Source organism: Crinia signifera, chromosome 1, assembly GCF_055691185.1.
Source record: "Crinia signifera chromosome 1, ASM5569118v1, whole genome shotgun sequence".
In the NCBI taxonomy this organism is placed as follows: Eukaryota; Metazoa; Chordata; class Amphibia; order Anura; family Myobatrachidae; genus Crinia; species Crinia signifera.
Genome location: NC_139217.1, coordinates 70,698,987 through 70,722,549, shown reverse-complemented (window position 1 = coordinate 70,722,549; position 23,563 = coordinate 70,698,987). Strand labels below are relative to the sequence as shown.

The 23,563-nt window shown below is 45.9% G+C and overlaps 1 protein-coding gene across 4 annotated transcripts in view; it reads right to left on the bottom strand.

Annotated features, from left to right (window-relative positions):
* Window positions 1-23,563, bottom strand: part of KCNIP4 (potassium voltage-gated channel interacting protein 4) — a 567,010-nt gene that overhangs the window by 361,734 nt on the left and 181,713 nt on the right. The window lies entirely within an intron of this gene.

Here is a 23,563-nt window from a genome sequence, read left to right as displayed (position 1 = left end):
GTCAGACAGAGAGAGTTACATTTGAGTGGAGTGCGTTGATACTGAAAACTAAAATAGTGTAGCCAGTATTTACCCTGCACAGAAACAAAATAACTCACACAAATCTAACTCTCTATACATGTTACATCTGCCCCACCTGCAGTGCACATGGTTTTGCCCATTTTCCAAAACAAATTTGGATGAAACCAACATGAGATGGCTTGATTGGGTCCAGATTAGGTTCATGGCCACTAAGACCCCCATACCTGTCCTCATGGGGTGCCAGGGATCCCAAAAGTGGTACAGCCACTACACAAAGTGGGTCTGGGAAGCAAGATATGGCCAATTGCCTAACATAGAGGGGGTAGAGGACATGGCATTTAAGAAATAAATGTGGTGAGATCAGGGAGCCAAACACAGAGGCAGAGGGTGTGTGATGGGTAGCAGAGGGCATGCAATAGGACACGATTGCAAATTAAAACTGAAATTTTTTCTCATTGAGGGAAATATTCTTATATTCTTACTGGCTATGGAACTGGAGAAACGGTTTTAATACCCCATTTAATTTTAAATTAGTCCAGTTCCCGATAACAGTTTGCTTTGCCATAACCCTAAATCAGGGTTGCCGACTCTCCCGGAATGTTCGTGAGACTCCCGGAAGAGGGCCCCTTTTTCCTGCGCTTTTCCACCTCGCTTGTGCATTTTGTGCTGCGCATGCGCTAGATACCGATGCCGCCTTCATGATGACGCTGGCGTCATCGTGTTGGTGCTCTCAACGAGATTCTGCTGCCAGAGCAGTAACAGGAGGAGAGAACAGTATGTCTTATGGGGCGGGGTAAGTGTATTCACTTACTGGTGCTCTGTTCACAAACCATCTGCGTGCTATCCCGGTGGCCGGCACTGTCTCCATGACAACTCCTTCCTTGCCCGGCCTCTCTCCCACCTGACTCCCCTCTGCCTGCTCTCCTCCCAGCACTAATCTGTCCCCACTACTAATTAATTGCCCTCCCCGTGGTCTCCCAGCACTGTCCCCACAGTGCTGGGAGACCCCACAACTACTCCTTCCTTGCACTCCCCTCTGCCTGCTCTCCCAGCACTAGTCTGTCCCCACTACTCATTCCTTGCCCTCTCCCCTGACTCCCCTCTACCTGGTCTCCCAGCACTGTCCACACTACACTTCTCCTTCCTTGCCCTCCCCCTGACTCCCCCTCTGCCTGTTCTCCCAGCACTGACCCTACTACTCCTTTCCTGCCCTCTCCCCTGACTCCCCTCTGCCTGGTCTCCCAGCACTGTCCCCACTACTAATCTGGTGGCATGCTTATAAAAATACTGTAGGGGCCCCCTGGTGACGTAAGGCCCTCCCCATGGCGATGTAAGCCCGCCCCCTGGCAATGTAAGGCCCGCTTCCTGACTATGTAAGGCCCCCCACCCCGGCTGAAATTATTTTTCAAAAGTAGGCAACCCTGCCATAAAGCACAAGGTCAAAAACACAAGGGCCGATATGTAATAGGGTGTGATTTTTAGACTTTTGCGATTTTTGGTCAAAATTGACCAAAATCACATTTTTTCTAAAAATCGCACATGTAATAGGATGCGAGTCGCGGTAAAAATCGCATTTTTTACCGTGAAATCGCACATTTTAAAGATTTTTTATAGAACTCGCATATGTAATAGGATGCGAGTTCTAAAGTCGCATATGGGAGCTTCAAAAAAATCAAACATGTCTCCGCAGAGATGTTGCCTCTTCAACGCCGGTGCTTAGAATGATTCTATTGGCTGCTCCCAGCGGCGCTTCTCATTGGCTGCTGAGCAGCCAATAGAATCATTCTGATGTTAGGCGCTGAAGATCAAACATCCCCAGCGCCTTTAATCATATTGCCGAATGGAGCTGCCGGAGCCGCAAGAGCTTGAAGATAAAGAAGAAGAGAGAAGAGAGAAGAGAAGACAGAAGACCATCCATGGTGGACCTGGTGAGTAGGATTTACTTCCACAGGTCCAACATGGATTATCGTCGGACAGGACGCCGAGCCCGGAGCCGCCGACACGGAGCCGCCGACCCCAGAGCCAGCGACCTACCGACGGGATAAAGATAGGTAAGTATGAGTGTGTGTGTGATGTGTGTATTAAACTTTTATTTAAAATGTGTGTCAGTGTGTGTTTTGTGTACTATTTTTTTAACAGTAGAACTACAAGTTACAGCGGGCCCTTTAATGCCCTGCAGGCTGGGACTTGTGGTTCTCCAAGTCCCAGCTTGCAGGGGAGGCTTGCTGGCACTTGTAGTACCACTGTTAAAAACAATAGATTTAACTTGATTTTACACAAAATCAGCTCCATGCCCACAGCCCAGGGGCATGGAGGACAGCCCCGGGCTTCAGCATGGGCAGGTAAGTTCTGGAGGGGGGGGGACCCCTTCTTTGGGGGGGTCCCCACTTCCCCAGGACCCCTGCCCATGCTGACCAGCCACAGGGCTGAATGCTTTGGCCGGGGGGACTTGTATAAAAAGTCTCCCCCCGGCTGTGGCATTACCCTGCTGGCTGTTTGGGTCCGGTGCTGGTTCTTTAAATACGGGGGACCCCTAGTCATTTTGTCCCTCGTATTTTGGGAACCAGCGCCGGACCTTGAGCCTGGTGCTGGTTTCATTAAATCAAGGGGACCCCTATTTGTTTGTCCCTCTGATTTTATGATACCAGCACCGGCTTTTTGAGCCCGGGGCTGGTTATGATCGGGAGGGGGACCGCACGCCGTTTTTTTTTTTTTTTTCAATTGCACATTTGAAAATGCGCACATTTTCATGACTGAAAATGCGCACATTTTCATTACTAAAACTCGCCCGAAATCGCACCACATCGCACTTTTTTACCGTGAATTCGCATCTCATTACATATGCGAATTTGCGGCAAAAAATGCGATTTCGAAAGGTGCGAATTTGTGCGATATGGCTATTACATATCGGCCAATGTAGCTGGAGTTGATCTAAGTGGGGAATGTATTTGTCATGGCTAACTTTTTGTGGCCCGTTCGCATGTTACATAAAAAAAAAATATATTTTTATACTCACACCCAAAGGAAAAATTACAAATGTCATCTACAGTATAAGTCACCCACTTCTTATTTTGTATTTACAAACATCACTGCTACTATAAAAAATGGCGATGATCGCTAGTATATTTATTTATTCATAATTCCCTCCTGGGATTGCGAAGTTTAAAAACTATGATGAATACAGCAAAAAAGTTTCATATAGAGCAGGCATGTCCAACCTTGGCCCTCCAGCTGTTGTGAAACTACACATCCCAGCATGCCTTGCCATAGTTTTAGCATTTCCTAATAGCAAAACTGCAGCAAGACATGATGAGACTTGTAGTTTTACAACAGCTGAAGCGCCAAGGTTGGACATGCCTGCTGTAGAGAATCACTTCAAGTTTTTAATGAAAGAATTTGCGGTACTTATGTAATATCTGGACTCCCGTTTTTCTTATGAGACCGCGTCCCCTCGCGGGGCTCGCTGCGCTCACCACGCTTCAGGCACGGTGGCTCGCTGCGCTCGCCACACTATATAAAATCAACTCCATGCGTAGTTGGATAGTAGGGGTATGAAAAAATGGGGTGCATTTAACATGGGAGTCCAGATAATACATAAGTACCGAATTTGCTAGATGGCAGCACTTGTAGAACTCGGTAAAAGCACAAATGATTCGTTATTAATCTGCCTAGCTGCCCTGGGGAAAGAGAACATTAATTAGAGTGTGGAGTTTTTACTCAGACTGTTTTATAAAAATACATGACAGATACGCTTTGAATAAGGAATCACAAACGGCTGTAGCAGCTTTTGATGTTTGCTAATTAAGCCTGATGAAAATTTGATAACTTGTTACGAGATGTGTTGTGCCCTGTATTTTGTAACATATGGTATTAACATCGCTGTTGTCTTAGATGTCATAACTGACGTGAAAATGTAAACACAGGCAGCGCCAAACTGTGAGGCGTCTTCAAGCAGATGGGTAATTCTGCAAATTTCTGCTCGCCAATGACACAACTTGACAGGTGACAAATTGCTTAATTTGTTGCCAAATTGGCTATAATATTATGCAGGCTGCAGTGAATTAAAACAGGCCGAAGCATATCTATAAAACTATCACTTACATGGAGTATTATTATTTTTGGAAATAAAATAGATCACAGCAAATGATGGGCACTGGGTACGCTCTCAATTTCCATTTAATCGTTTTTGGACAGTGTGTCTGGGCATTTTTTTATTTTATTTTTGAGACAGATGGAAAAGTATAGCAAATTGAATAAATTTAATCTGCCTAATAGATTTGGAAAGTGGAGCGAAGATCGTAAAATTTACAAGTTTCATGGTCCATCTTTAAATGTAAATTACTGGCACAGTGAAGCTGGAAGCCAGTTGTTTTAAAAGCCGGAGGATAAAAAAGCGAACAGACTGAATTAACAGCAGAAGCTACAGTATGCATCAAAAGATTACAAAGGTCATATATTAGATTGGATCAATGGACTCCTGGAGCTGGGATGATTAGAACAGTCCTAGTAAAATTAAGGGAACACTTACGTTCCTCACACGGATGTAAATTCAGGGTTATGGTATATTAGATCTACAATGTATGTACATATATACATAAACAGGTAATCAACAAATAACATAGCTGTTGCCAGCCTTATCCAAGGGTCAATGAATACAGTAACACTCAAGGTGATGCCACCGTGTCTCATTCTAACATCACTGCTAGAAATTCAAAATCCAACATAAATCCTAAATAAAAAAACTAGCAGCCTAGAAACACAGAATACAAAAAGCTTGTAACCAAGTAGAAAAAAAATAGAAAATAAGTCAAAAGTGCAAAATATCTAAAAAAAATATTAAAAAAAAAGAAAAAAAAAGAATTATATTCACGTAAACCCAGGGCCGGCGCTACCCAATCAGCAGAGGATGCAAAGCAGGTAGGCGCCGGGCAGGAGAGGCGCCCTCCCTGCTGTACATCCTCTGCTGTCCTCCGTGCCTGCCGGCTGCTGCTGCGCCTGTCACACTTCATCACAGGCAGCAGCGCCGGAGGCACAGAGATCCCTCCTGGCTCATTATCAGCTGGTCATCGGCAGGGGCCGAAAGGGGGCGGAGCTACACGGACGGAGGGGCGTGGCTACACAGACCAGAAGGGGTGGGGCTACAAGGGAGCAAGACTGCCTGAAGACAACAGGAAACAGGACAGGATGAGCTGCCACCATTGTAAAGTGTGAGTGTACTAATGTCGGCAACTGATGTGGGCACGTGTGTAGGCAGCACTACTAATGTCAGCAACTGGTGTGGGCACATGTGTAGGCAGCACTACTAATGTCGGCAACTGGTGTGGGCACATGTGTAGGCAGCGCTACTAATGTCGGCAACTGGTGTGGGCACGTATATAGGCAGCGCTGCTAATGTCGGCAACTGGTGTGTGCACATGTGTAGGCAGCGCTACTAATGTCGGCAGCTGATGTGGGCAAGTGTATAGGCAGCGCTACTGACGTCGGCAACTGGTGTGGGCACGTGTATAGGCAGCACTACTAATGTCGGCAACTGGTGTGGGCACGTGTATTGGCAGCGCTACTAATGTCGGCAACTGGTGTGTGCACATCTATAAGCAGCGCTACTAATTTCGGCAACTGGTGTGGGCACTTGTGTAGGCAGCGGAACTACTATCGGCAACTGGTGTGAGCACGTGTGTAGGCAGCACTACTAATATCGGCAACTGGTGTGGGCACGTGTGTAGGCAGCACTACTAATGTGGGCAACTGGTGTGGGCACGTGTATAGACAGCACTAATAATGTCGGCAACTGGTGTGCGCACGTGTATAGGCAGCACTACTAATGTCGGCAACTGGTGTAGGCACGTGTAGAGGCAGCACTACTTATGTCGGCAACTGGTGTGGGCACGTGTATAGACAGCACTACTAATGTCGGCAACTGGTGTGGGCACGTGTAGAGGCAGCACTACTAATGTCGGCAACTGGTGTAGACACGTGTAGAGGCAGCACTACTAATGTCGGCAACTGGTGTGGGCACGTGTAGAGGCAGCACTACTAATGTCGGCAACTGGTGTAGGCACGTGTAGAGGCAGCACTACTAATGTCGGCAACTGGTGTGGGCACGTGTAGAGGCAGCACTACTAATGTCGGCAACTGGTGTGGGCACGTGTAGAGGCAGCACTACTAATGTCGGCAACTGGTGTAGGCACGTGTAGAGGCAGCACTACTAATGTCGGCAACTGCTGTGGGAACTACTTGTAAGCAGAGCAACTACTTTTCGCAACTGCTGTGGTTGTTATGAATAAGCAATGCTACAAATGTGGGCATATGCAGCAGTACTCGGGGCATTATGTGTAGCATAATGTGTGTCAATGTCATATGGGCATTATAGTGCATGGCATAATATGTAAGGGGAATTACAGTGTGTGGCATAATGTGTAATGGGCATTATGGTGTTCTGCCCATTGATGTGTGGCATTACGAATAATGTGCATTACTGTGTGTGGTTACTATAATATGTTATGGGCTTTGAGGTGTGAGCGTAATGTGTTATGGGGATTATGGTGTTATTGGTACTTTCATGTGACCACGCCAATTCTCCATGAAGCCACGCTTCTACAATTTTGCGCACGCCTTCCGCACGCACTGTCCCTGTTTTATCACACATGGCACCAAAATGGCTAGTTACAGCTGTGTAAGGTGAATAATATTGTGCTACTGGCAAAAAAAGACAAGTGATCTCAACTCAGGACAACCAGATCCTGCGTAGAAGATGGTGGTTCAGATTGGTTAACCAGCTGCTAGTGTCAAGTCCACCAGACCCCCTTTCGCCTCTTCCCAGTGGCGACTAAATGGAGTAACAGAAAGGTGGGTACCCAAGGTACTTATTGGGGGTCGATCCTTATCACCAGCGCTTCATAGGAGAAATAGGAACAAAACACACACTACCACACTTCCCTTAGTGATGATTACGGTATCGCCATTCATCACTAAGGGAAGTGTGGTAGATCGACCCCCAATAGATACCTTGGGTACCCTTCTTTCTGTTACTCAATATTGTGCTACTGTGTGGTGTAATTTGGAGTAGGAGTACTATTGTGTGGCCACACCCCTCCCTTTGTAAAGTTTGGGTGGGTGCAAATTTATAGTTTGCAGGAGGGCGCCGAACCCTGTAGCACCGGCCCTGCGTAAACCCCTAGGCGCTAGGGTGTCCAGATCAAAAATCCATCTCGCCTCACGTTTTTGTAGCATAGTTTCACGGTCTCCCCCTCTTTGCGGCATTAGAAAGCGATCTATTAACATGCTACGAAGACTCGCCACACTATTTTTACATTTTGCAAAAGGCATCACAACAGGTTTATCTGATGTCTTTGTTTCCAACGCCGTTCTAATTAATGTGCGATGGTTTGCCATTGTATCTCGGAAGGTACGTTTTTTAAGTCCAACATAGTAGAGGCCACATGGGCACACTAGGATGTAGATTACGAAGTCCATTCTGCATTGTAGGGGGTGTTTAATCCATATTTTCGTCCCAATATGCGGATGGGAAAGGAAGGGCCAACCAAGAGAGATCAACACGTAGTACAATCCATAGATTTGTTGCAGCCATTCTTACGTGTTGGTAACCAAGAACTAATGGATTTAATTGGCTGTAAGGTTGGTATGCACACATTGGTGGAGCTGCGCTTACACTAGAAAAGACTGTTAGTTGTAATAATCGGCCAATATTTAGCCATTGTTTTATTTCTGGCATGTGCTTGTGTATCGTAAGTGTTGGCATAATTTAGTCTTGTATTGGTGTCCTCTTTAGGATGACTGATTTTGCCTTCTGTGAATATCTGCCTGGCCTTGGTGAGGCACCATACTAATGTGGTATCAGAATATCTATGTGCCTTGGACTAGTAGCGTGTAAAGAATTTTTGTCCATTGCCTTCCGGAGAAGTCTAGTTCGCAGTCCTTGTGTCTCACGATAAATAGTAACATCCAGGAAATTAATTTCAAACTTATTAAACTCAAAAGTGAAGAAAATCGGTGGTTCTAGGCTATTTATAACCAAAATCACATCTGTAAGTACCTGTCCTCTGCCTGTCCAAATCAAAAAGACATCATCAATGTAACGCCAAAAAAAAGAAAAAGTTTAACCAAATCTTGGAAAAACAAACTCTCATAATGCACCATGTATACTGTAGATTGGCATAGGCCGGGACCAAATTTGACCCCATGGCTGTCCCATTATGTTGGGGGAAATATTTATTCCCATACAGAAAATAATTTTTAGTTAACACTAAGCCTGTCAACCTCAAAAGGAAAATCCGTAGGGGCACGTGTAGTATGATATAAGGTCTGCCTGATGACATCAAGGCCAGCTTCATGCTGTATGACCATATACATTGAAGCTACATCCAGGTACCTCAGTAAGATTTCTGAGGCTTACCAGTAAATCCCCAGTTTCTTTAAGATAACTAGTAGTTTTCAGGACGTAAGGCTGAAGGTGATAGTCTACATATTGGGCCAGTGGTTGCAAGACAGATCCCCTTGCCGAAATGATAGGATGGCCAGGTGGCTCTGTCATACTCTTGTGGAATTTAGGCATACATTTTCAGGCCTGGATCATGATTCAGTGGTTTGTATACATGTGTGTTGCTAAATTGACGTAAAATCTCATGATCATACTTAGTCTTGAACAACTAAGGCCCTGTCTTTATAGGCCTGTCTGAAGACCAAAGTATCATTGGCCATTAAAGTTTTCAGGGCTTTACGTTGTGTAGGATGTAAATGATCAAATCTGTCGGAGTCAGCAGAAAGATTAGTGGTTTTACTAGTTTCAATTAGACATAAGAACATTTTAACACTGGGATTACTACTAGCAGGATCAAACATGCTAGGTTGTTTAAAAATTGGCATCATAGTTGTAGTCCTATTATGACCAAAATATTCTCTTAAACTGAGTTTTCTTCCAAACTTGAAAGAATCTATGGTGGAACGGAATGGCTGATGGTCATAAGTCAGCACAAATGAGAAACCAAGTGATAACAGTTTAATATCACTAGCTGTCAACTAGATAAACTAATCACAGAATCTAAGGCTTCCAATTCTTGCCTTTCTTTTTGTTGTTGTAACTGACCCGCCTCGATGGGTATCGAGCTCATCATCTGCGGTAAGCCAGTGTTATGATCTAGTGTCCCATACAAAAATTCCCAAAGGTGGTTTTTATATAAGATGTCGTTAGCTGTTCAGCGTCACAGCGTTCAGACTCTGAATTAGATTGTGACAAGGAAGAATATTGTTTCTGGTGATATTGCCGAAACTGGCATCTACTTGAATCAGAATTGCCTTTTAACCATCTGTACACTTGATGGGGACTATAGTCATTATTAACTGTAACCAATTTCCTCCTTTTGTAGGCTGTTAAATCTCTCTCAAATGTGCCAATCTGTTCCCTCAGCCGATCCGTCCATTTGTTTTTCTTATCTGCTAAAGAAAGTAGCTAAATGGTTAGTATTAAACAATTCAGTTTCTGATCTAATTTGGTTCAATTCAGCCCTACTGTAACTTCCTCTATAACAAGCACTATGAGGTCAAGGGCACATTTGTTTAACACCCCACACCATCTTGTACAAAATGCCAAGTTATTGCGACCAATGGTGGGGTGTTGGCCACCCTAAAACCTCTGGAAATCTTCTTATTTTGAAAGTACTCCGACAGGAATTGTCCATGCAGTGTTAATTTGATTTCACATTTTTTATGTTTATGTAAACTAAAATAGAGGTCAGTAGGGGTATCATCAGGTAGCTTGGAAAATTCGAATGCATCAAACATTACATTATTAGCGTCTGTTAGAGAGACCACATTGTTTAAAACTTGGTGATATAGAGCCTCATAGAGTATATGCGCTGGAGGCTGCTGAGACATATCATTATAAATAATACTGTAAATATACAATATATATACAATATAAATACACAGTGCAGACACTAATGACTTCGACAGGCACAAGAACAGGACAAAGATACAAAGACAGTCAAAAAAGAAAAAAAATAGAAAAAAAAACAAAAGAGAACTTCTCTGGGGCCCGGCGGCGAAAGAAAATAAAAACGTGAACACTCCTTATTAACCAAAGGTATGCCAGTTGTGTTAGTAAGCAAAAGTCCATCTCACTCCAAGTATGGCCAAGATGTAGGCAAAGTCCATTGATAAAATTTTGGCACAAAATTAAACTGAAGGTGCTGGGCAAAAATGTGTCCTACCTGTAGGCAGGAGACATTACATGTAAACTATCCAAAATGTCCGCACTCAATACTTGATTGTTGATAGGGGTGCTCTATAAGAAGAACAAACATCAAAAGGATACAAGAAAACTATATGATGGGCAATCACCAAGGCAGTCGTTTTAACAGGCTTTTATTGCATATTCATATCCAGATATCGACGTGATGTTTCGATGCCAAACGGATCGTCATCAGGATTTGTGTCAGCTCAGTGGTATTGCTGAAACCGCCAGAACGGAAGCGCATCATGCGTTCCACACTACTAGGCGGTAATGATACATGAGGTCCACATACCCCAAAGTATCGGTCCGCGATATGTCATCCGTAGTCTGCTCTCTGAGATAAACAAACAAAATATCCATATAGACCTCTCTGGGTACCTCTCAGTATCCAGAGGGATCATAGGGGACATATCAATAGATTGTCACCCATAATTAGCTCTGTAACTTGCAATAACTCGCAATAGCCGGAAGTGTCACTGGAGCGCATACCATGCGTTTCACTATCCCTCCGGAAATCTTATTAGGAGCACTACTCATATTGTTATATGCCTCCACACTCCCATCAGTTAGTATAACCATTGCTGCTGCACTCAGGATGCAGCAATCAGCAGGTCCTTGCTGCATTAACCCGCCTCCACACTCCCATCGGCTAGTATCACAGTCGCTGCTGCACTCAGGATGCAGCAATCAGCGGGTCCTTGCTGCATTAACCCTCCTCCACACTCCCATAGGTTAGTATCAGAGTCGCTGCTGCACTCAGGAGGCAGAAATCAGCAGGTCCTTGCTGCATTAACCCTCCTCCACACTCCCATTGGCTTCCACTCCCCCATTGGCTAGTATCACCATTGCTACTGCACTCAGAAGGCAGCACTCAGCGGGTCCTTACTGCATTAGCCCACCCCCACACCCCCATAGGCTAAGTATCAGAGTCACTGCTGCACTCAGGAGGCAGCAGTCAGCAGGTCCTTGCTGCATTAGCCCTCCTCCACACTCCCATCGGCTAGTATTACAGTTGCTGCTGCACTCAGGATGCAGCAATCAGCAGGTCCTTGCTGCATTAGCCCACCTCCACGCCCCCATTGGCTAGTATCACAGTCGCTGCTGCACTCAGGATGCAGCAATCAGCAGGTCCTTGCTGTATTAGCCTGCCTCCACACCCCCATTGGCTAGTATCAGAGTCACTGCTGCACTCAGGAGGCAGCAATCAGCAGGTCCTTGCTGTATTAGTCCACCTCAATACTGCCATCGGCTAGTATCACCATTGCTGCTGAACTTAGGAGGCAGCAATCAGCAGGTCCTTGCTGCATTAGCCCATCTCCACACTCCCATCGGCTAGCATTCAGGATGCAGCAATCAGCAGGTCCTTGCTGTATTAGCCCGCCTCCACACTCCCATTGGCTAGTATCACAGTCGCTGCTGCACTCAGGAGGCAGCAATCAGCAGGTCCTTGCTGCAATAGCCCACCTCCACAATCCCATCGCTAGTATCACAGTCGCTGCTGCACTCAGGAGGCAGCAATCAGGGGGTCATTGCTGGATTAGCTGACCTCCACACCTCCATTGATGTTGCACTCAGGAAGCAGCAATCAGCAGGTCCTTGCTGCATTAGCCTGCCTCCACACTCCCATAGGCCAGTATCACAGTTGCTGGTGCACTCAGGATGCAGCAACGAGCTAGTCCTTGCTGCATTAGCCCGGTTCCCTCCACACTCCCATCGGTTAGCATCACAGCAGTCTGGGGAGGGCTTATATAGAAGGTAAAAGCTGAGTGCTGATCCCCAGGGTCAGCCAGTAAGCACATATATTACATACAACATTACAGCTATGTTTATATGTCTTAACTGCCATTACTCCTCTGCTATGTGTGGTCTGAGCTAGCTCCAACACTTGGTTGTGTCTGACATAAGAAAAGCACATGTCGCAGAACAGTCCAGCCATTGGTTAGTGCACTATGAAGTGTTCATTGCACTTCATAAAGATCTCCCTTCAGTGTTTAAAGCTATTTTTATCAACATGCTATCTCCAGTGTTACTGAAAGATAGTTCATTAGAATTCTCTTTCAAGCTGAGCCTCAGCATTTTAATTTAATTTTACCATGGACTAAAAACAGGGCCGGCGCCACCACTAGGCAAGGTTAGGCATTTGCCTAGGGCGCCGGCCACTGGAGGGCGGTAGTGAGCTGCAGGAGGAAGAAGAAGCAGCAGCAGCAGCAGGAAGCTACGCTACCGCAGTGGAGAGGAACTTTGAAATAGAAGCTGCAGCCAGCGTAGCAGCTATTAGGTGAGTCTCATCCTCCCCCGTCTGAGTCCGCCCGCCCACCCATGTACCTTGGTCCTTGCTGCCGCCTGCCGCTGACAGTGTCAGTCCCACTCCACTCCTCATCCCTGGCTGCCGCCCGCCGCCCAGTCATCAGCTCCAGCAGCAGGCGGCAAACGTCGGAGGCGGGCGGCGGCCGCCCCAGCCCCCGCCGGCAAGTGTCAGCCTCAATTCGAGCCTGGACACACAATGTTTGGCTTCCCTAGTTGTAGATCTCTGGAGGGTGGCGGAGCCGCCGCCCGCCCCCCTCCCCCACCCGCCCAGCTAAGCTGTAACAGTCAGTGCTGGCTGCCTGTAATGAATTAATAATAAATTAAATAATCACTGTCTGTCTGTAGACAGTAGGCAGCTGCTGGTGTGGGGGACTAGCTGGGCAGTGGGTACACAGCTAGTCCTCAGGTGGGTGCATGATTATACTGTACTGGGCAGTGGGCACACAGCTAGTCCCCCAGGTGGGTGCATGATTATACTGTATAATCATGCACCCACCTGGGGGACTAGCTGTGTGCCCACTGCCCAGTACAGTATAATCATGCACCTACCTGGGGGACTAGCTGTGTGCCCAATGCCCAGTATAGTATAATCATGCACCCACCCTGCACATAGAAATGAATGGACAGCCAGTGATTGGCTGAGAGCTCTCTGACTGAGAGCTCTCAGCCAATCACTGATTGTCCATACATTTCTATGTGCGCCCGCTGCTACCCGGCTTCCCCTACGCCAGTGGCGTAACTCCCAATGCGGCAGACCCCACGGTGGCTTGGAGGAGCCAGCACCGCGGGATATGCAGGGAGCGAATTATATCATCCTCTCTGTTATTATTACACCCCTTTAGGCTAATTATATCAACCTTTCTGTTATGCGATCCCAGTTTGCTCAGTGGCAGGGGAAGTGTTGTGGTGTAAGTTTTTTTTTTTGGGGGGGGGGGGGGGGCGGTATCCTTTAGGTTTGCCTAGGGCGCCTAGGTGCCTTGCACCGGCCCTGACTAAAAATAGATACCCTTTAGTATTAATAGTAGACATCCAAATAATGTCAGAAATTGTTAGCAGACAATCAACATTTTCATCCCTGGTTATTATCCTATATACAGGTTGAGCATCCCATATCCAGATATCTGTTTTCCAAATTACTCCAAAACCCATAGTGTCCAGAATGTACTTTTTTAGTAGAGTGGGCTAAAAGCACTACAGGGGACATGATATTTAACTTGCACTACTGGGGACATGATACATAACTGGCACTACTGGGGACATGATATGTAGCTGGCACTACTGGGTACATCTGTAACAGCACTACTGGGGACATGATGTGCAACTGGCACTACTGGGTACATGATATGTAACTGGCACTACTGGGGACATCTGTAACAGCACTACTGGGGACATGATGTGTAACTGGCACTACTGGGTACATGATATGTAACTGGCACTACTGGGGACATCTGTAACAGCACTACTGAGGACATGATATGTAACTGGCACTACTGGGGACATGATGTGTAACTGGCACTACTGGGGACATCTGTAACAGCACTACTGAGGACATGATATGTAACTGGCACTACTGGGGACATGATTTGTAACTGGCACTACTGGGGACATCTGTAACTGGCAATACTGGGTACATGATATGTAACTGACACTACTGTGTACATGATATGTAACTGGCATTACTGTGGACATTTGTAACTGGCACTACTGGGGACATCTGTAACTGGCACTAAATATGAGCAATAAAGTAATTGATTGGCACAAATTTTGTTTCATATTTTGAAACCTTGTTTCATGCAAAAATAAAATATATCTGTGTGTATTTCATGTGTTTGTACAACATAAGTGCAAGAAGATAAATCACTGACATAGAAAAATATTCTGAAATACAGAATAATCCATTATCCAAAATGCTTCTGGTCCCACAGATTTTGGATAAGGGATACTCAACTAGCAATATGAAAAATATTTTAGACCTTACATTAAATGAACAATTTAGAATTTTGTTTTTTGATTAATTGATTTGTGTATGTGCATGACTGAGTATAACATTTTCGTAATAATAACACACAAGGACACAATGGCATGTTTCTTTCGATGTAGTTCTGTCCAATGTAGAGAGGCCAGCAGAGCTATGTGTATCATGGTGATTTAAGGTAACTACAATGCCTCACAATAACGGGGAATGGCTGAAAAGCACAGGAGAATGCCAGAAGCATATAGAAGTGTGTAGAAAAGTATGCACAACCCTATACAAAAAGAGGGCGATTCAGTCGCGCTCAGTCCGTGACAAATTTGCTACCTCGTCCAATGTTTGGGCATGTTCAAACTGCTGGAGAGAACGCCTTCGGCGAGTTTCACACTAGTCAGGGTGTTCGCTTTAGGATGGGCAGGCAGGGGGCGGATGCACTGGGCCACCCAGCGTTTCATGGGCGTACCCACAAAACAATGGTGGCTGCTCCCATAGAATGCTGCGTGTACCCATGCAAACACAGACATGTGACTTTTATTAGCGAAGCAGAAAAAATTATTTGAACGGTGAGTGACCATTAAATGATTTTTCTTTTACTTGGCCGCATGCAAGTAGATGTGCATGCAAATGCATCCGCTTGCATGCTAGTGAGCAGATTCATGCGGCAGGGAGCGGGCATTCGGCAGGCCGGCCCGTGGCATTTACCCATACTTTCCAACTTTCCACGGTGCCGGAGAGGGTTCTTTGTGCGTGGTGCAGCCGCGTGATTGAAATTTGCGTGACCCCGTTTTGATGTTTTTGCCCCTCTGCCGGCGGGGAATAGATTACAGTATGTGCGCATGCTTACAGCGTCTATTTACCGCAGGTGGCAGCGCGGAACACTGCTGGCCCCGAGCGGGACGCGGGAACTGGACGTTCCCACGGAAAGCAGGACAGTTGGGAGGTACAATTTACCTGCTTGTTAGGCAGCGAATATATATATATATATACGCAGCCTAGGGATCAAGCCCAAAGTAATCTGGAGGTGGACATTTCCTTTCGAAGCATGTATAAAAGACAGCTACAGTCATTATTTTTAACAAGCTCTGCTGCTCCTCTAATTATTCTTCTGTGCTTTAGATAAGGTAAAGGTTAATTTTTTTCCACATGTGAAAATCCCCACAAGGGCATGAAATACTGATGTATGGTGCGATAGTGTTTTTTTAAATATCTTTTTGTCCTGTTTAACTGATTTCTAAAAATTATTTCTGGGCTGGCAAACTGCATAAGGTGGGAGACATATCATAATTGTGTTAAGCGCAGAGAGCAGAGTTTAATTTGGAAAGCTGTTCTAGTGCCCAATTTAGTTACAATTGATTTTTTAATGGATTATAGTAAAAGAAAAAAAAAGCATTTATGAAATTGGCCAAGTCTCTTTTAATGAAACTTATCTGCAAAATGAATAATGTTTGAATGTGTGTGTATGTGTGCGTACTTTTAATGGGTGCAATGTGCGCAGTGCACACAGGCCCGAGGCCCAGAGAGGACCCCACCACGCACATTGCACCAATTGTTTAATACTTACTCCTCCGGAGTCCTGCAATGATGGCTGCGGCATCATTTTTTCAGAGTTCTGCGCATGCGCAGTAGTCTGAGCCCTCTAGCGCTCAGTTCCACACACTTGGAGTGCACCGCCAGATGTAATCACAATTAGTCCTTGGGTCTAGTGCACCAGAGCAGAAGTATCTGTCATGACTTCCGGCGATGTGCTTCAAGTGTGTGGAATGCACGCCGTGGTGCAGTGCCAGGGATGGATATTTCTCCTGTATACCGGCGATCACTGTAAGTGTAAGGTCTATTGATTACATGTCACATCCGGCACTCATTCCAGCATCCGTCTCCGCCGGAAACATGTTAACTTTGGAGAGGGTGCCGGGCAAACAACAGGGGATGCGCGCATTACTGCAGCTGCGGGCGATAGATGCCAGGTGTAACTTAAAGTGTGGGGAGAACACTGTATGGAGGACCAGTTTGGGGCTCTTATACCAGTTTGGGGCCCTCATCAAACAATCCATAGCACTATATTTTTGCTGCTGGTTTCAGTTGACCGATAGATTACATTGGCGCGTACACAGTCTACCAATAAATGCTCAACTGCGTGAACATCATTATTGCGTACAAATCTAAATAAGGTTCTAGGTCCTTTGGAAGTAGCCTATGTCACATTTACAGTAAACTGACTGCCCACATAGGCCAGTATTTGATGCTCTGGACTCACCGTTTTCTTTCAGCGAATCGGGCTGTTTTCATGCTCTGCTGTGAATCTTTTCACTGAAAATCTGATTCACCCTATTCAACGATCATTGTTCACCAAAAGCGTACAGTGAATGGCGGCCAGTTCTCCGTTTCATGCTCGCTGCAATTCGCTGGGGTATTTCAATGGGGTTTTCGTCAATAAATCATTAATGTGTGGGCTCCCTCTTCTGGTGATCATTGAATCAAATTTTTAAACATGTTTAAAATCTGGTTTTATCGGTGGTGTATGTGTGGGTGTTCCCGGTCTGTTCCGCCAATTGAAGATCCTTGTATTTGGGTGGGGCCTCGAGAGGGAGGAAGTTGTGGAGTGGGGCAGTGGAGGATGCTCTGCTGCTCCATTACCGTGGTGTCCATGGTGTGGAGTGTGGTGTCTGGGCTCCATGGGCACTCCATTTCCCTGTATTGGCACGGTCTGTGATGCAGTTCCGGGACCCTACATTTCCCCGGCAGTGGGTCTCCTGTGTTCCTCGTTTCCTCCAACGGTGGTGTCCGGGATGGGGCTGTGCAGTGGCGGGGCTCCACGACACACTATATGAAGATTCCTGGATGAAGACTTTGAAAGTCCTAGTAGCAGGCAGCAGCCAGTAAAAATCTGCATTTTTGTGTACTACAGTATGTTCCTGCTTGTTCCCTTGTTGGTTTTACCTGAGGGTCCAACTGTTACCTTTACCCCATTTCTCCTTGATATAATGCAACCATAGCATTCACTAAAAACATCTGTTTGGAAAGTGAAGCCCTCCCGTACCCCATGTACTGCCATCAGGACTGCTGGGCTCTGTGTGCTTTGATCATCTCTGTGTATTTCAGTGGCATGCAGCTTTTCATCCAATCTAGCTGCCTGGCATTTCTATCCTCATAAATAAAACCCCTTTTTCTGTTTCCTTAATGTTTTGCCAGTGGATCTGCTGCCTAGTCTGACAAGTGTGTAATGTATCAGTACAAACAAGAGCAGAGTTCTAAACACGGCTTACATTTAATTAAGGCTGGGAAAGAGGGGAAAGCAAACAATTTAATTTTGAGCAACTGAAACAGCACATACATTAAGTATATAAATACAGTTGTAGCCGCGCTTATCTATTCCCGATTGCCGCAGCTCGTTCCTGTTTGTCACGCCAAATTTACACCCGCAGTGTGGAATCGCCACGCTGGGATATTGCCAATCAATCCATTTCTATGAGCCACGGGAGCGAATTAGAAGCATGCACATGGCGATGGGATTGCACCAATCACTATGGGAGTCCCACGTGATGTTTGGTGCGGGATAGATGAGTGTGGCTACTGTACACCTGTATATTTAGTACACTATAGAGCCTTGATGGCTAACCTTGACACTCCAGTTGTTGTTTAACTACACATCCCAGCATGCTCTGCTTCAGTTTTGCTATTTGGCAAGGCTAAATTTGATGCAGAGCATGCTGGGATGTGTAGTTCAACAACAGCTGGAGTGTCCAGGTTAGCCATCAAGGCTATAGAGTATATAATATAGTGAAATCTCTGTGTATAAAGCATGGATATAGAAACTATGATGGTTGTAGGTCATTATTATGTAAGCCAATCATTTCTATAATAATGTGCCTGATTCGCTGATATATGCATATGCAGAGGCTAAACATCAGCACAAAGTGAGAATATGCCTGGTACCGAATGAACCAGAATCACCCCCAATGTGAGCTGCTTTTGTTTAATACTAATAAGCGATACTTTTACATCTGTTATGTGATTACAGTGGCAAACATGATGAGGGGAGTATCTGGCGTAACCCCTCGCAGCGATCCCCAGGGGTGGCTTTGGGCATCTGAAAATGCGGTAAACACCATGATAACAGGGTTTTTACAGCATTTTCAGTTTAGTATTTCCCACCCAGTATGCCCTAAATAGGTTTCAGCGCCAAGCCCATCTGGCCCTTTTTCTGGCCATGGATTTTCCTGAATCAGAAGTGTGTTTATTCATATTTAGGAGGTGATTGAGAGGTGAAAGCAGGGAAACCATTGGGTGCAAGTGTCCAATGGTTTCACTTTGTGCCCACGTCTGGGCCGCACTGATCATGTGCTGCAATGGTTGCAGCACAGAGACGTAGATCTAAATGGAAATCCATGCAATTTGAATAGGTGCTTCTGGATGGATAAGGAGGGGTTGCTACAAGTCTCTGGCTTGTCACGGGCCGGTCACTGTCAACCACTGTGTCTATAGACAGTTGTACTGGCAACAACGGTCATGGCAAACATTCTGCACCAGTCAGACTCAATGTCTGATTATCTGGCTGATGGTACACCGATAGTGTGTCTCTTTGTCTCTTTATACACATTGGTGGAATTGTGCTGCAGCCAGCGGGTGCTTCAATGGGACATTCATTGTCCGCAGCATTGTTATAAAATACAAAATATCAGCCAAAAATATGCAGCCGCTGCTGCAACAGCATCTACCTTGGAATCACCGTAGTCTGATCTATTAATAAAATAAAAGCTTTGGGCTCAATGTCAATAATGATGACATTTGTGTGATATAAAACACTCCACAGAGCTTTTATTGCCCTCAAGCCAAAGGAAACATATGGTACTGGGAGATACAGGCCAATGCTTGAAATGTAAATACTCTGACACTACCTCCTTCCACAATATTGTATGTGCGACTGCAGAAGGATTAGGGGTATTTTCGGGATCAAATCCTGTGGCAAAGTTATGCACCAGCCTATCACAGTGGTATTTGGGTGGAGACAGCAGTTCCGTTAGTCTATTATTGGCAGTGACTGTAGCAAATAAAATCATACTTTGTGATTGGACTATGTCTACTGCACTATTTTTAAATAATGTGAAAATTTTTTTTGGTACTCTTTACCTAGAAGGGCGCCCATCGCGGCCATCGCATGCACTAAAAAATCGCATACGATGCGACCGACGCGATGCCCACGATTTCCCATAGGGAACAATGTTAAATGTCCCAATTGACCCGATTTTCCTGTTCAATGTCTCAATTGACCCGATTTTCCATAGGAAACAATGTTAAATGGCCCACAGAGGCCAAATAGGCACCCTGAAGTGTGAAATGGCCCCCACAATTGTTAACGCCACCCCACGATCAACGTCAACCCGAAGCGTGGCGAGCGCAGCGAGCCCGCGAGGGGCGGCGGTACGCGTCCTACGACCTTTTCATACCCCCACTATCGGCGTGGAGTTGAGAATAGAAAATGTGGTGAGCGCAGCGAGCCACCGAGCCCGAAGTGTGGCGAGCGCAGCGAGCCCCGCGAGGGGACGCGGACACCTTCACAGGTATACGCGTCCCCTCGCGGGCTTCACAGCTGTCCGCGTCCCCTCGCGGGGCTCGCTGCGCTCGCCACGCTTCGGGCTCGGTGGCTCGCTGCGCTCGCCACACTTTCTATTCTCAACTCCACGCCGACGTGGATAGTGGGGGTATGAAAAGGTCGTAGGATGCGTACCGCCGCCGCTCGCCACGCTTCGGGTTGACGTTGATCGTGGGGTGGCGTTAACAATTGTGGGGGCCATTTCACACTTCAGGGTGCCTATTTGGGCTCTGTGGGCTATTTAACATTGTTTCCTATGGAAAATCGGGTCAATTGGGACATTGAACAGGAAAATCGGGTCAATTGGGACATTTTACATTGTTCCCTATGGGAAATCGCGGTCATCGCGTCGGTCGCATCGCATGCGATTTTTTGGTCGCATGCGATGCGACCGACGCGATTTTTTTTTCCTAACGATGCCCACGATCAAAATCGTGGGCGCCCTTCTAGGTAAAGAGTACCTTTTTTTTTTAAAGATCTAAAATACTTCAGTACAAGGGTAACTTTACCTGATATCAGAAAGGGTGTTACTTCTTTATTTTATGATAAGAGGGGTAGATACTCATATACATTGGCGGCACCAAACCACAAAACCAGGGAGTCCCAGGTGGGGATGTTTGGCAGCGGTTGGGGTGGCAGGTTTGCGGCTCCTCTATTGCAATTTTGTACTGCACTGCAGCCCCCTCTGGAGGAGAAAGGTAGAGAATTCCAGAGATAGGGAGCAGCATGTGTAAAGTCTTGGAGGTAGGAGTGGGAGGAAGTAATCAGGAGAGGTGCGGTGCATTAGCAGCGTGAAGAGGATGGGTGGGAGTGTAAAGGGTGATAAGGTCAGAGATGTAAATGAGAGCGGAGTTGGATAAGAGCTTTTTGAGTGTGATTGAGTGGATTTTAAAAAGAAGGGAAGCCAGTGAAGGGCTTGTGGAAGAGGGGAGGTGGATGTAGTGTGTTTGGTGAAGAAGATGAACCGGGCTGCAGCATTGAGGATAGATTGGGTAAAGAGAGACATTTCACAGAGATTCCACATAAGAGAAGGTTACAGGAGATAACCAAAGAGTGGACAAGGTTCTTTAGGAGAAAGGGTCTGATCCTGGAAATATTTTTGAGATGAAAACGGCAGGTTTGTAAGAGGTGCTGAATGTGTGGTTTGAAGGAAAGGCAGGAAAAGAGAGAAATGGGTTGGTAGTTGGAGAGATGGTGTTTGGATCAAGGGTAGGTTTTTTAAGGATAGGGGACAGGAGAGTTGATTGAGGGGGATAATGCTTGATGAGAGGGAGAGAGTGAGAAGGTGGGATAGATGAAAAAACAGAGAAGGAGAGATAGGGGAGGAGGTGGGAGGGTATTTGGTCAATGGGGAGGTGGTGAGGGGGGGGGGGTGAGGGCCATGACTTCCTCACCAGATACATGGGAAAAGGATGTCAGAGTTGGTAAGAGAGAGAAGGAGGGATTTGTGATGGAGAGGAGGTGGTTGGCTGTTGATGGTCTGGTGGGTTGTTATGTCCTTACATATGGAGTCAATTTTGGATGTGAAATAAGTGGAAAAGTCAAGAGCAGATGAGGATGGGAGGTGAAGGTAGGAAGAGGAGGGAGTTGACAGTGGCTAAGATGCACCGGCGATTTTAGATTGGGAGGAGATGAGGTTCTTGAAGAATAACTGTTTAGTAAGGGAAAGGGCAGCACTAAAGGATAAAAGGATAAGTTTAAAATGGAGTAAGTCTGCCTTAGAGCTTGATTTCCTCCATTTTCACTCAGCAGTATGTGAGCATTTTTGCAGGTATGGGATGCATTTGTTGTGCCAGGGTTGAGATGTTAGTTTGTGAGGATGGATAGTGGTTGCTGGAACGACAGAATCTATAACAGAAGTAAGGGATGCATTATATAGGTAAATGACTTTCTCAGGACAGAGAGAGAAAGAATAAGAGAGAGAAGTGAGTAAAAAAGGGAGGATAGGGAGGCGGTGTCAATAGCCTCAATGTTGCATTTAGTGTTGGCAGTGTTAGGGCACACAGAGGTGAACTTGGGGTTAAACCAGAAATGTGCCTCTGTGGTCGTGATGGTGTAGCCACAGAGCACCTGGAACCTGACCCTGTTGTCTCTCCCAGTGGTTGATTGACGCATACAGTGCTAGACTTCACCTATAGCAGCCGCGTCCGAAGGAGCGAGTTAGGCTTGCTCCAACCCTGATGCCCCCAGGTCTTATGTAGGACAAAGCGACAACCATAACTGAGAGCTGGACAAAAGGATAACTGACTAAAACCCATGGAAATAAACAAACAGACAGTGGTACAGATGGAGCCATCCTCATCTAGCCCTTTAATTGGATTAATTGAGTAATGGGATTACTCTGATAATCCCCTACTCTATTGTTCTATGTATTGTATTGTATTGCAACTAAGATCAATAGGCCTTGGATCAGCGTGGCTCACCATGGCTATCCAGAGACGGCTAGATGAGGCTGGCTCCATCTGTAAATATAATAATAAGTGGTTAGAAACACTAGGGAGTTGAAGTGGAAGAATATGGGAGCAATCCTCCACTGAACTCCCAGGAATGCAACAATGCAAGAAGATGTTATGCAAATAAGTAATTCCTCACATCCACACTTGCAACTACAGAGACACAGCAGGATTCAAACACAGTATGTCCTGGCAAATGGCATAAATGCAACAATGAATGAAGATGTTAATAATAAACAATATATAACCTGTGTTGATGGCAAAAACCCTAGTAAGAGAGGACATATACTCCACACAGATAAACTCTGACAGGGATCAGCTGAAATACTGAAGGTGGAAAAACCAGCACTTATCTCTGTCAGACAGGGTATGTGTTCATACAGAGTCTCTCAGACTGCAGCTATAGTACACTGACACAGGCAGAGCTTCACAAGACACCTGGCAGAATCTCTTAGACTGCAGCTGTGGTACAAGGACACAGGCAGGGCTTCACAGGACACCTGGCAGAATCTATCAGACTGCAGCAATGGTACGCTGGCACAGGCAGGACTTCACAGGACACCTGGCAGGTGTGCCTGCTGGAATACTCAGGACTATGACAGGACTCTGTCAAGACTTTAACCAGACTTAGACAAGACTTAAACAAAACTATAACCGGCAGGTTCACAAAGCTGGGAGGATACCTAAATACCCAGAGGCCTAGCAGGCAGCCACACCCAAGACCAAGGTGTGCATGAAACCAAGGCAAGGTGGATCAGCAAAACCTGGAGTACTGATCCAGGGGAAACATATAACTACAAACAGAATATGAATAACACTGACCCACCGGAGGCGGCTCGTAACAGGCAGTCTTAGGAGGTGGAGATGGAGAAGCAGAGACGGATAAGTTAAAAGAGAGCATGTGATGGTCAGAGAGGGGGGATGGGAAGTTAGAGAAATAAGAAATATTACAATAGTAGGTGAAAATCAGA